We start from the raw sequence: 11784 nt of genomic DNA on the forward strand, positions 1-11784 counted from the left end.
GTTTATGTCCTCATTCATCTTGTTTCCTTTTTGCAGAGCCGCTGCATGTTGACACACCTGTAAGTTAACGTTAAACAAGTTGCAATGTAAGCTAACTAATTAGCGTTGTTGTCCCTACGGCTGTTACTGCGTAGCTAGCGATCATAGACGGTATAGAAAGATGCTAGTGATAGACGCTCATCAGATCTGCTGTCATTGCTTGGAGGACAGAAGTTGCTCCACGTTTCCCCACTTTTTGCCACAGCTGATCGGCTAAATTATCCAGACTTCTTTCAGCGGATTGATTGATAGCTGTCCTCCAGAGTGAACAGAACTGCGTCCATGGCAACGCTCTGCTTTTGCATGGCAACAGTGTGTTATCCTTAGCAGCGGTCTGTTATCAAGAAATAACAGACCGCATTCTACATTAGAATTTAACCAAGCCATGTAATAACATGTGATATTCCAGGTATCTCTCCTACTGCTGACTCTAGAACTCATCTCTCTCCTGTCATTCAGGTAAATATACTTTAGATTATTATTCTCTCTTTAACACATTTAAACTTCTCTGATTGGTTTAGATTCTGTTTCAGCTGCTAAGACGAAAACACAAAAGGTTAGTTTTTATTTTCAGTTTGATGGTCTCAAACATTTCTCTGTCTGCCATATTCTAGCTGCATCAGGATGTTTATTTATGAGTTTTGCAGAACTCCATTCATAAAACTAAAAACATGGTAGGTAAGGAGTTAACAGAAAAAAGCCAAATCTGGTTTCCTGTCCAGTAAAAGTTCTGTTGTTGCTGCTGACAGACTCAGATTATTATTCTAAGTGTCTGAGAACATTATGGGATGGATCCCTACAGAGATAGACCTTTTAGTTAAATAGTAAGATCCTTTTAGTTTAACATGAAACAGCCCCGAAATCACTATCACCAAATACACCAGACTCCATGCAAATAATCAGGACTTTTCGGGTATATAGAGCCAGCATATCTCCACCAGACTCCATGTAAATAATCAGGACTTTTAAGCGGTATAGAGCCAGCATATCTCCACCAGACTCCATGTAAATAATCAGGACTTTTTGCGTGTATGGAGCCAGCATATCTCCACCAGACTCCATGTAAATAATCAGGACTTTTAGGTGTATAGAGCCAGCATATCTCCACCAGACTCCATGTTAATAATCAGGACTTTTAGCGTGTATAGAGCCAGCATATGTCCACCAGACTCCATGTAAATAATCAGGAATTTTAGCGTGTATAGAGCCAGCATATCTCCACCAGACTCCATGTAAATAATCAGGACTTTTAGCGTGTATAGATCCAGTATATCTCCACCAGACTCCATGTAAATAATCAGGACTTTTAGCGTGTATAGAGCCAGCATATGTCCACCAGACTCCATTTTCTCACCTTCTTCATTTTAACGTTTTGGTTGCATTTTCAATTTTATTTTCAATTATATTTTTAATTTTATTTTCAATTTTTATTATTTTTTATTATTTTTTTTTTTTACATTTTGTCACTTTTTTGATATGTGAAGTTAAATGTAGTTTTAGAAATTTAAGGCATTTTTTTCCACAGTTCTGGTTGCTTTTTCCATTGTTTTTGTTGTCCTTTTTTTAACCATTTTCAGATTTCTACATTTCCAAAAGAAGCTTGAAGTTACATGTGATGTAATGTTAGATATGTCAGAGTAAAGTCTCTTACAGCTTTTATATGATAATATAAAGAGAGGGTAGATATGTCAGAGTAAAGTCTCTAACAGCTTTTATATGATAATATAAAGAGATGGTAGATATGTCAGAGTAAAGTCTCTAACAGCTTTTATATGATAATATAAAGAGATGTTAGATATGTCAGAGTAAAGTCTCTAACAGCTTTTATATGATAATATAAAGAGATGTTAGATATGTCAGAGTAAAGTCTCTAACAGCTTTTATATGATAATATAAAGAGATGTTAGATATGTCAGAGTAAAGTCTCTAACAGCTTTTATATGATAATATAAAGAGATGTTAGATATGTCAGAGTAAAGTCTCTAACAGCTTTTATATGATAATATAAAGAGATGGTAGATATGTCAGAGTAAAGTCTCTAACAGCTTTTATATGATAATATAAAGAGATGTTGGATATGTCAGAGTAAAGTCTCTAACAGCTTTTATATGATAATATAAAGAGATGTTAGATATGTCAGAGTAAAGTCTCTAACAGCTTTTATATGATAATATAAAGAGATGGTAGATATGTCAGAGTAAAGTCTCTAACAGCTTTTATATGATAATATAAAGAGATGTTAGATATGTCAGAGTAAAGTCTCTAACAGCTTTTATAACTCTGTGTTCTTCAGATCAACATGAAGATCTCTATCTTTGCTGGTGTTCTGCTGATCTCTGCTGCTCTGATGTTCCTGGGACCATAACCTTCAGATGCTCAGTCCTTTGATGCTAGGCACACCTACCATAAGATGACTGCTGCCCAATGTACCGATGTGATAAAAGAAAGAAAAATCAATGAGGAAAACAAAGTCTGCAAGAGTACCAATACCTTCTTGAATGGTAACAATGCGTATTCCACCGGAACAATCTGTCGTAGTAGAGAAGGAGGGGAGGTGTGGAAACAAAACCCCAGTCTTAGAATTAGCAACGAAATTTACCCAATTATTGAATGTATTTGGGATAGAGTTTCCAGGTATCCCAACTGTAAGTACACAGGTACAGCTTATACCGACAGGAGACTTATAGTCAAATGTGACAACAACAATGAACCTTTTCACATTGAAGGTAGTGAAAAGGTTCAACCACCACCTGTTATCCCTCCAATATCTGGGTAATCTGTTACTACCTGATGAATCAGAGTAATCTGTTACTATCTGATGAATCAGAGTAATCTGTTACTACCTGATGAATCAGAGTAATCTGTTACTATCTGATGAACCAGAGTAATCTGTTACTACCTGATGAATCAGAGTAATCTGTTACTACCTGATGAATCAGAGTAATTTGTGTCTCCTGTTGAATAAAACATATTTCTAACTCTGGGTCTGTTTTTAATGTCGTCATGTTCACTCATTCATAATGTAGTCCGGTTATGTAACAACAAAGAGACTTTGTGAAGTGGAGTAAAAGTATAAAGTTTTATGAAAAGAAAAGACTAATTTCCACAAAAACAAAACAAGAAACTTTCTTGCAAGTTAAGTAGTCGACACATTTAGGGGTACTTGTACTTTCCTTGAGTATTTCCGCTACATCTCAGAGGGAAATATATATTGCTTATATTCAGCCTAAATTAGTATCTTTTGACTAAATATGTAAGCTTTAATGGAAACAAAAACATGTAATATAACTGAAAGCAGAGTAATGTATCTATAGTTGTGATAAAATGTACAGAACATACATGAATGAATAAATAAAATGAGACTTTTTGTGGTGTTACTTAAATACATGTCAGCTATACACAATAAAATTGCACAGAATTTGTCTGGTGACTGATAAATGTGGTGCAGTAAAGTCCTGGAAATACTCAAGTACAAGTACTATTAAGTGTGTTCTTAAGTACAGTACTTGAGTAAATGTACTTAGTTACTTTCCACCTCTGGTTTTGGGGAAATCTTTTACATCAAATCTATTCTCATCAAAACCTCCTGATTCCTCCACCAACCAAACTCTGTACATTTTTCTGCTGATTTAAAGAAAGAAAAATAAATCTTTACCCAGCTGTCAGATTAATGTAGTGGAGTAAAAAGTACAATATGTTCCTCTGAGAACCAGTACCTCAAATTTAAGTAAATGTACTTAGTTAAATTCCACTTCCTTCAAACAATGAAGCCGTTCATTTAAAGAATAACAAGTTGTTTATTTACACTATTTTCATTCATTCATTACGGAAGGGGGCCCGGGTCTGAACCCGGCTCACTCGCAGGTTTTGATCCGGCCCGAATATCAGCTTAGGTTCAGAATCAGTTTTGGCCTGCCTAGTTGTCCAACAAAACAAAAAGACTGGAAACAGTTTTTCAAACTGCAACTACACGACACTGAGAGCAGATTTTGGCAGATTTGCCGACTTTGAGAAGCCGAGAGTTTGAGGTTCCGGCTGATAACAGGTTGCTGGGAGTCTACTGGGACTTTGAAAAATGTTATCTTTGTTTTGCTTGATTTGCTAAACTCTGATGATAAGGAACTTTTTTAGGGCATTATTTCCGACCAAACTGTAAGTAAGAAGACAATAGAAAATATTTGACTTTTTCTAAATAAAAGCATGTTAGTAACCTCTACATGTCTGTCTCTGGATGGGATTCTCAGCTTCCAGTGTTGGCCCTCAGGGAAGTTGAGTTTGACCTCCCTGGTTTAGACATTATTGTTTTATATCTACTGTATGTATGCAAGTACTGCTTTCTGCCAGTAACTCCAAATTTACACAGACGAGAATCAAGAGCTGAAAACTGTGAAGTCGGGGTCTACATTTTCCAGCCCAGATGTGGGGGTAATAACATGTAAGAGACTGCCTGAGGGGGGTCAGTACATACAACAGAGTTGCAGGCTGTAATATGGGCTCTGCAGTGGTAGAGAAGGTGAAACCACGGAGAGAGGTGATGTACTCAGACTCTGCATAAGGTCTGATGACACTGGGGGAGGGAAAGGTTGGAGCAGGTGGGAGAGTTAGTGGGGTTCCTGTGGGGGCCCATTTGGGGATAGAAGGGAATAAGGTTCCTGATGGAGCAGCAAATGGGGGATTAAAAAGAGATGTTAACTTAACTGCTTCAGGACATAAACACCTGTTTCCTGGGTGAAAGTCTTGTGTTTTCTCCTTAACTTCTTCAGGACATGAACACCTGTTTCCTGGGGGAAAGTCTTGTGTTTTCTCCTTAACTTCTTCAGGACATGAACACCTGTTTCCTGGGTGAAAGTCTTGTGTTTTCTCCTTAAATTCTTCAGGGCTTGAAGGTCTTGTGTTTTCTCCAAGGTAAGCGTCTGTCACACACGCACACGCACACTCACATACAGATAAACACACACACTCACTCACACCCTCACAAACACAGAAACACACACACACACACTTCTTGTTGAAAAAGGCAATTGCACCTGACTGCAGTACGCAGATCGGGGTTGGGCTAAATGTGGGCGGAGCTAAATGTTTGACTCCGTGCGGGCGCCATCTGGAGGCGGAAATCAGGCAGCACATTCTTAAACGTCAATGCAGCAGGAAAAGTAGAAGAAAATATAAAAAGGTATTTACACAGAGTATCCAATGTCCAGGTACGAACACTGGGAGAAGAATCCACTGTAGACTGGCTGCATTGTCCTGTAAAAAGACATCAATAGCTGAATATTAAATGCTCAAACTTCACTCAATAAAGCAAAACCTTTAAACAAATTACCGGCAGGTGATCCATGGGGTTCCTTGATGATGGTGGGAACCAAGAGGAAATGATATAGCTGTCTGCAGCAAACACGTTCTCTACTCTCTGTAACAGAGATAGTTTGCTAAATCTCTTACTGTAAAAATGTATTGACAATTGAACTTCACTATCCAATCCATTTTAATTAAATATCTCACAAGAGCTACACTACCTTCTCAATCACTTTGAGGCAACAGTTCAGGATCTAACAGAACACATAAACACAAATTAATGAAAGATTTTGAAAAATATTACATAAACCATATCAGCACAGCACATTCTCTATGCCTACCATTCCCTCCATGTCCCGCTGCAAACCCAGAGTCCAAAAGTCAAAGCGCGTCAGGATGATGTTATTCACCATTGCAAGATGCTGAGTGTGACTTTTGGTCTCATCCAAGACATGAGACAGCTAGTGGAAGAAAACCAAAGTCTATACATGTATGATTATAATAACCACAGTGCCACAATGGTTGACTTTACCAGTTGGTCCTGGCTGTCTTGGAGTTCCTGTCCCCAGCATGCTCTGTGTGCTGATAACTTGTGGAGACTAGTGAAGTCTCCATGAGGTCTCTGCTCACTGTCATCATTTACTAGTGTAAAAAGCAACAACAGAAAAATAAAATTAAGTGTAAACTGTCACATTTCTCCTTTGAATGATGTGTAAAATAGAGCAATGACTCACACTCTTGAGACTCGTCTTGTTCTTTGCCAGATGACCCTGCTGACATTGCAGCTGATGGGGAGTGAGCTATAGGGAAAAATGCTATACATTATTGTCTAAAGTAGATGAAGACAACAAATGTGCATAAATATTCATAATCATACCTAAGACAACTCTTCCATGGCTGTCACACTGCATTGCAACATCTGGAGGAACAATCTTGCTGTACTGATCTTTAATTTTTTGGTTCCTTGCAATGATGGAGAATGTTTCGTTGTAGAAATATGTGTGTTGATGGGGTTGTCAGATTCAAAAAATAATTGTTCTTTCTCATCCCTGAAAACAGCTGCTCCGCACAGTGGCTGTTAAAAAGACCAGCAAGTTCAGGCACAAGCTCCAGCTTTCGCAGAACCTCACTCTGGTCTTTGCTGTTTCCCTGGTGGAACACATCATTCAAAGCAAAATGCTGTGAGGACCCAGTGAGAGGGTGACCATCTTTGTCAGCTGGCATCTTTGGAAATGTCAGCCAAGGCATGTTGACATGAACCTTTCTCTCTGAGGCCTGCTTAATATTCTCTAGGGTGGGACCCAGTAACCTTCCTTGAAAAGGGGCAAAGATTCCTGGCTGCCTGCGGTTGGCATGCTGTGCCAGCCCCCTGGCATAATCGTAAACTGACACATTGGGAAAGTGTTTCCAGGACAGCAAGAGATCCACAAAGTCACGTGGACTCTCTGCTCTAAGGTTAAATTTGACTGAATACACAACCCCACATGGGCAAGTGATAACTGCCCAACCACCTGTGAAACAGAAAAGAAACCATAATAACTGACATTACGAGCATGTATAGCTAACCTACTACATAATAATACTGTAATTTCTTTAACACAACAACGTATAACAAAGTGGAATTATCTTCAACATTCCATATCATTTCACTTACCAGAGGCTCCCCACACTTTCTCAAACACCTTGTTGTAGGTGACTCTATTAGACATTTTCTCAGACAGTCTCATGACAAGATCCACCTTTGACCCTTTGTCGTCCACGCCACACTGTTTGCACAGTGCCCTGACCTCCTGTACCTGTTGTGAAAATGCAATGAATATTGCATATTAATAATATTGATATTGTTAATATAGCAGACATATTCTTTTACCACATAGAAGTGGATTTTGCATATTTCATCAACTAATTCACCTTCAAGTTCACAAGCTCATCCGTGAGGCACTCCTCATTCATTTTTCATCCCCATCATTTGCCGTTTTGGGGCTTTGCATTTTTTCAAATTCTGTGTTCAACACAGAATTTGACCTCCGGGTGTGTGGGCCAATCCAGGGGGCCCAGTTCCCAGCTCGGGGGCACAACAAAAGGGTTCTTCCGACCATCTTTGTGTTATGGGTCAGTGTCTGCCACCCTGTCCCAGCCTGTTTTCCTGCTCCCCTTTCCCTTGTGTGTGTGTGTTGTCTGTGTCTGTCTACATGTCACTCAAGAGGATCTAGGTCAAGGGGCGTGGCCACTCTCACCTGCTCTGCTCCAGCCAGCTGCAGCTCATTCCAGTACTCAACCAACAGTTATCTACCCGGGCTGTTCACCTCTTCAGCGCCAGTTCGTTGCAACCATTCCTGTGGTAACGTGGCTCCACTCTGTGCTCGAGAGTATTCAGTCCTGTTTCTAGCATACCTGTTGCCTCCTTTGTGCTTGTCTCACGCTTCCCATCTCTGTTCAGATCCCGCCTCTGGACCTGCTGCTTTTCGGTTCTCATCTGCCTCCTCGCTGCCTGCTCACCTCGCAACTCCGTTCTCAACCAGCCTTTCCACCCAGCTCTCGTCTTCGCTGCCTGGCCACACACCCGCCGTCTGATCTCCAGCTTCGACTCCACCTGGAGCTGCTCTCCTGGCCATTCCCTCCTGCACTATCCACATTGTGTCCAATAAAACACTGCTAACCGCTCATCTGTGTTTGTGTGCCTGTTCTCAGTCCTGGGTCCGACTAGAGCCTAACACTTTGTGAACAAATGTGATGAGTATTAGCTATTATTATCACAACATTAAACACATATTAATACACTTAACTCTCTCTCCAACTGTTCTTAAGCTGTTCTGTGTTTTGACAAGACTTACATGGAATTAATCCCCGACTGATAATTTCTGTGGCCACAGCGTACCAGAACTGGTTTATGTCCACATAGCCATCGTAATTATCAGGTGGACTTGGGATTTCACTCACTGTTAAAACAATAGTTTGTTATTCATAGCTCAATTACAAAAAAAACAAAAACACTCCATAGATAGAGAGCTGAGCCAGAAGGCAAAGCTCTCGATCTACCGGTCAGTTTTCGTTCCTACCCTCACCTATGGTCATGAAGGCTGGGTCATGACCGAAAGAACGAGATCCAGGGTACAAGCGGCCGAAATGGGTTTCCTCAGGAGGGTGGCTGGCGACTCCCTTAGAGATAGGGTGAGAAGCTCAGTCATCCGTGAGGAGCTCGAGAGTAGAGCTGCTCCTTTCCGCCGAAAAGGAGCCAGTTGAGGTGGTTCGGGCATCTGGTGAGGATGCCCCCTGGGCGCCTCCCTAGGGAGGTGTTCCAGGCACGTCCAGCTGGGAGGAGGCCTTGGGGAAGACCCAGGACTAGGTGGAGGGATTATATCTCCAACCTGGCCTGGGAACGCCTCGGGATCCCCCAGTCGGAGCTGGTTAATGTTGCCCGGGAAAGGGAAGTTTGGGGCCCCCTGCTGGAGCTGCTCCCCCCCAATATTTGAAATAATACCTTATAAAACTCACCTGGCATATTAAAAACGCCTTTTTTGTGGAGGTCCATTACGACAACCGCTGGGCTGTATCCACATGACACACAACTGTATGTGTAGTCATGGTTGGTAAGGGCCTCAAAGTGAAGGTATGCCTGTAGCACTCTTTCTTTGTTTGGAAAGGACACCTTCTCTGTTGTCTCGATGATTTCTATTACTTTACTGATAGCAGTATGGGTCTGTAAAATTATGAGAAACAGGAGCATTCCAAGGTTATAACAGTTCGAAATAAAAGTAATGTATTTTGTTACAGTTGCATCTTCAATTGTCATTTATTTTACAGTAATTATCTGTAATGAATACATTATAATAAAGGATGAACAAGCAAGGATAAATATATTATTATTATTATTAGTGTGTGTGTGTGTGTGTGTGTGTGTGTGTGTGTGTGTGTGTGTGTGTGTGAGAGAGAGAGTGAGTACCTGTAGTGCATTCCTGACCATCAGGCACAAGTGCAGAGACAGGATGATGTGGTCATCGAAGTTGTGGATACCCTCCTCCCACTCCTGGTATCTGTAAATCATGCCACAGTTCAGGCATGATTTCCTGTATGTTGATATTCCTAAAAACACAGTCCAACCAAAGATCATGGTTATTGCTTGCATGTCATTTGGGATTAGTGGAAATACTATTTCTGTTTCTCATGTACAGTACATATAAATTATGTAACCCACTAACTGATAAGAAGACAAAAGAAAGACCTGTGATGGTACCAACCTTCAACTACACCTGTGCTAGTCAGGATCTTGCCTTTCGATGTTATCAGTTGTTCACAAAGTGTGTATTCACATTCTACACACTTTGTTTCTCTGGAGATAAGGTGCTTAGGAAAGCTGTCCTGTGTTCTTCCCTCTCTTGACTGCTCTATGAGAGCCTGGGGTATATCTGCTGGGAGCTTTTTGTTGGTGAGGAGGTATTGAAGCATTCTCGCAATTTGTTTGTCATCTGGTGGATAACTGTCCTCTTTAGAGTTGCTGACATTTTGGACTGTGGTGATCTGGGTAGGATTGAGTGTCTCTGCCTCTGCGCTCTTCACCTTCTTAAATAGCTCCCTCTTTGTGACAAACAGATGCCATTTAGCAACCGCTTTATGAATACAAGACTGTCTCGCTTTAGAGCAGGGACAATGCCAGTTGTTTTGCTTTGAGTCATATGACACAATCACTCTTCCCAACCTACTGTAATAGGTAACCTTTTGTTCATAAACAGAGATGTGAAATTTGAATGGTGGACCACCCACAGTCAGTTGCACAGACAGAGGCACACCCTCTGCATCAGCATTTTGTTGCAAACGCAAGAGGCTGGCTTTACGCTCCACACCAAACCATTTATTGTTCACCATTGTTTCCAAGGCCTCACCGGTTAGTGTCACAGTTAGACTGTCAGTGCGTGCGCAATACAATAAAGATTGTATGTGGTGGCACTCGAAAGGCAACATCCCGCTCCTTTGAGCAAAGTCAGCATTCAAACGACACTGGTCGACCTCACACATGATCTTCTGTGTTGGTCCCCAAGTATTCTTTATGACATGTATGGGTGTTGCAGGACCAGAAAAAGATTTCTCAACTGCAAACACACCATGTGTACCATCGACACACTGACAGGCCAAAAATCTGTCCTTCGACACAGGTAGGTGTGTTTTCTCCTGCAGTGTGTTTTGAATTTTTTTTTGTTTAAAATCACTTTGCAATGAGGACAACTGAATTTATTTTGTTCAATTGATGCTTTAGTGGCCTCGGAACACTCTGCAGGAGCCAATGGGTGATGAGCGGGGGCCTCTGGGTGGTGAGCGGGGGCCAATGGGTGGTGAGCGGGGGCCTCTGGGTGGTGAGGGGGGCCAGTGGGTGCCTAGCGGGGGCCTCTGGGTGCCTAGTGGGGGCCTCTGGGTGGTGAGCGGGGGCCAGTGGGTGCCTAGCAGGGGCCTCTGGGTGCCGAGCAGGGGCCAATGGGTGCTGAGCAGGGGCCACATTGTGCTGTGCAGGGGCTTCAGCATGCTCCTCCTCCTGGTGTATTTGTAAGTGCCTTGAAAATTGCAATCGATTTACAATTGTTGCTGAACAATAGCAACAATGAAAATGTGTTGCCGTCCGACAACTTAATCCACACTTGATCATTGTGAATTCTGTAAGAAAGGAATGAAGTGAATAAGATTCATACTTGTGAAAACATACTAATTAATTAATTTGTGTAATAGGTAAGATAAGCACCTCTGTGTTTTAATGAAGAATGGCCTTTTACATGGTTGTCAACCATACATTTTGCACCCACGTATTTGCAGAAGGGACAGTGGAAAAGTTCACTGTTGGTGCATTTATTAATGGTTGGTGTATCACCATCCAAGAGTATACTAATGTGTCTCTATATATCAGAGGGGAAAAGAACAGACATAAAAGGCAAAGCATCACTTAAACCCCAGCTAGAACATAACTTTTACCAATTGAAATTCACAGTTTTTTTTACCACATTTCCCTCGGGAAGAGGAAGTACATCAGCCTGGGCTTGACCATGGACAGCATGAGAGGCCTCCAGCCCAGCATGTGGGGCTCCATGTAGCGGGGGGTACTGCAGCGGGACACCTGTCACACACACACACACACACACACACACACACACGGTCAATCAAAGTAGCTTGACAATGCAGAATTCCAATATCAAAATGTAATGCACTACGCAAAGACTAAGGCTACCATGCATTAAACGTTAATATTCAAATCCTGTTATTATGCCTTATCATACTCTAATGCAAGTGAATGATTTATTGATTACCTTCTTTATTTCTCTCAGCCATACTCTAGGGTAGAAACACACAAATACAGCACATTAGTTACTGTGTTTATATACCTGGATTTGAAATATGATTTAACACATTGCAGTGAACCTACCTGAGACAGACAGACATAGATAGAGAGAGAAGTTCTTAAAAGAACTG

The 11784-nt window shown here is 41.3% G+C and overlaps 2 long non-coding RNA genes and 1 pseudogene across 2 annotated transcripts in view; 2 read left to right on the forward strand and 1 right to left on the reverse strand.

Moving 5' to 3' along the window:
• The window catches only part of LOC120562368, a 3910-nt gene extending 1057 nt beyond the window's left edge, over positions 1–2853 (forward strand). The window contains exons 2-3 of the long non-coding RNA XR_005639758.1: positions 449–498; positions 2333–2853. This is a non-coding gene — a long non-coding RNA (uncharacterized LOC120562368). The remainder of the gene's footprint in view (positions 1–448; positions 499–2332) is intronic.
• Positions 2854–5546: 2693 nt separating this feature from the next.
• On the reverse strand, positions 5547–11404 carry LOC120562493 (annotated as a pseudogene).
• On the forward strand, positions 7504–7998 carry LOC120562367. Its single transcript, XR_005639757.1, has 2 exons — positions 7504–7675; positions 7775–7998. It is a non-coding gene; the product is annotated as an uncharacterized LOC120562367 (long non-coding RNA).
• Positions 11405–11784: the final 380 nt, after the last annotated feature.

Source organism: Perca fluviatilis, chromosome 7 (assembly GCF_010015445.1).
Source record: "Perca fluviatilis chromosome 7, GENO_Pfluv_1.0, whole genome shotgun sequence".
In the NCBI taxonomy this organism is placed as follows: domain Eukaryota; kingdom Metazoa; phylum Chordata; class Actinopteri; order Perciformes; family Percidae; genus Perca; species Perca fluviatilis.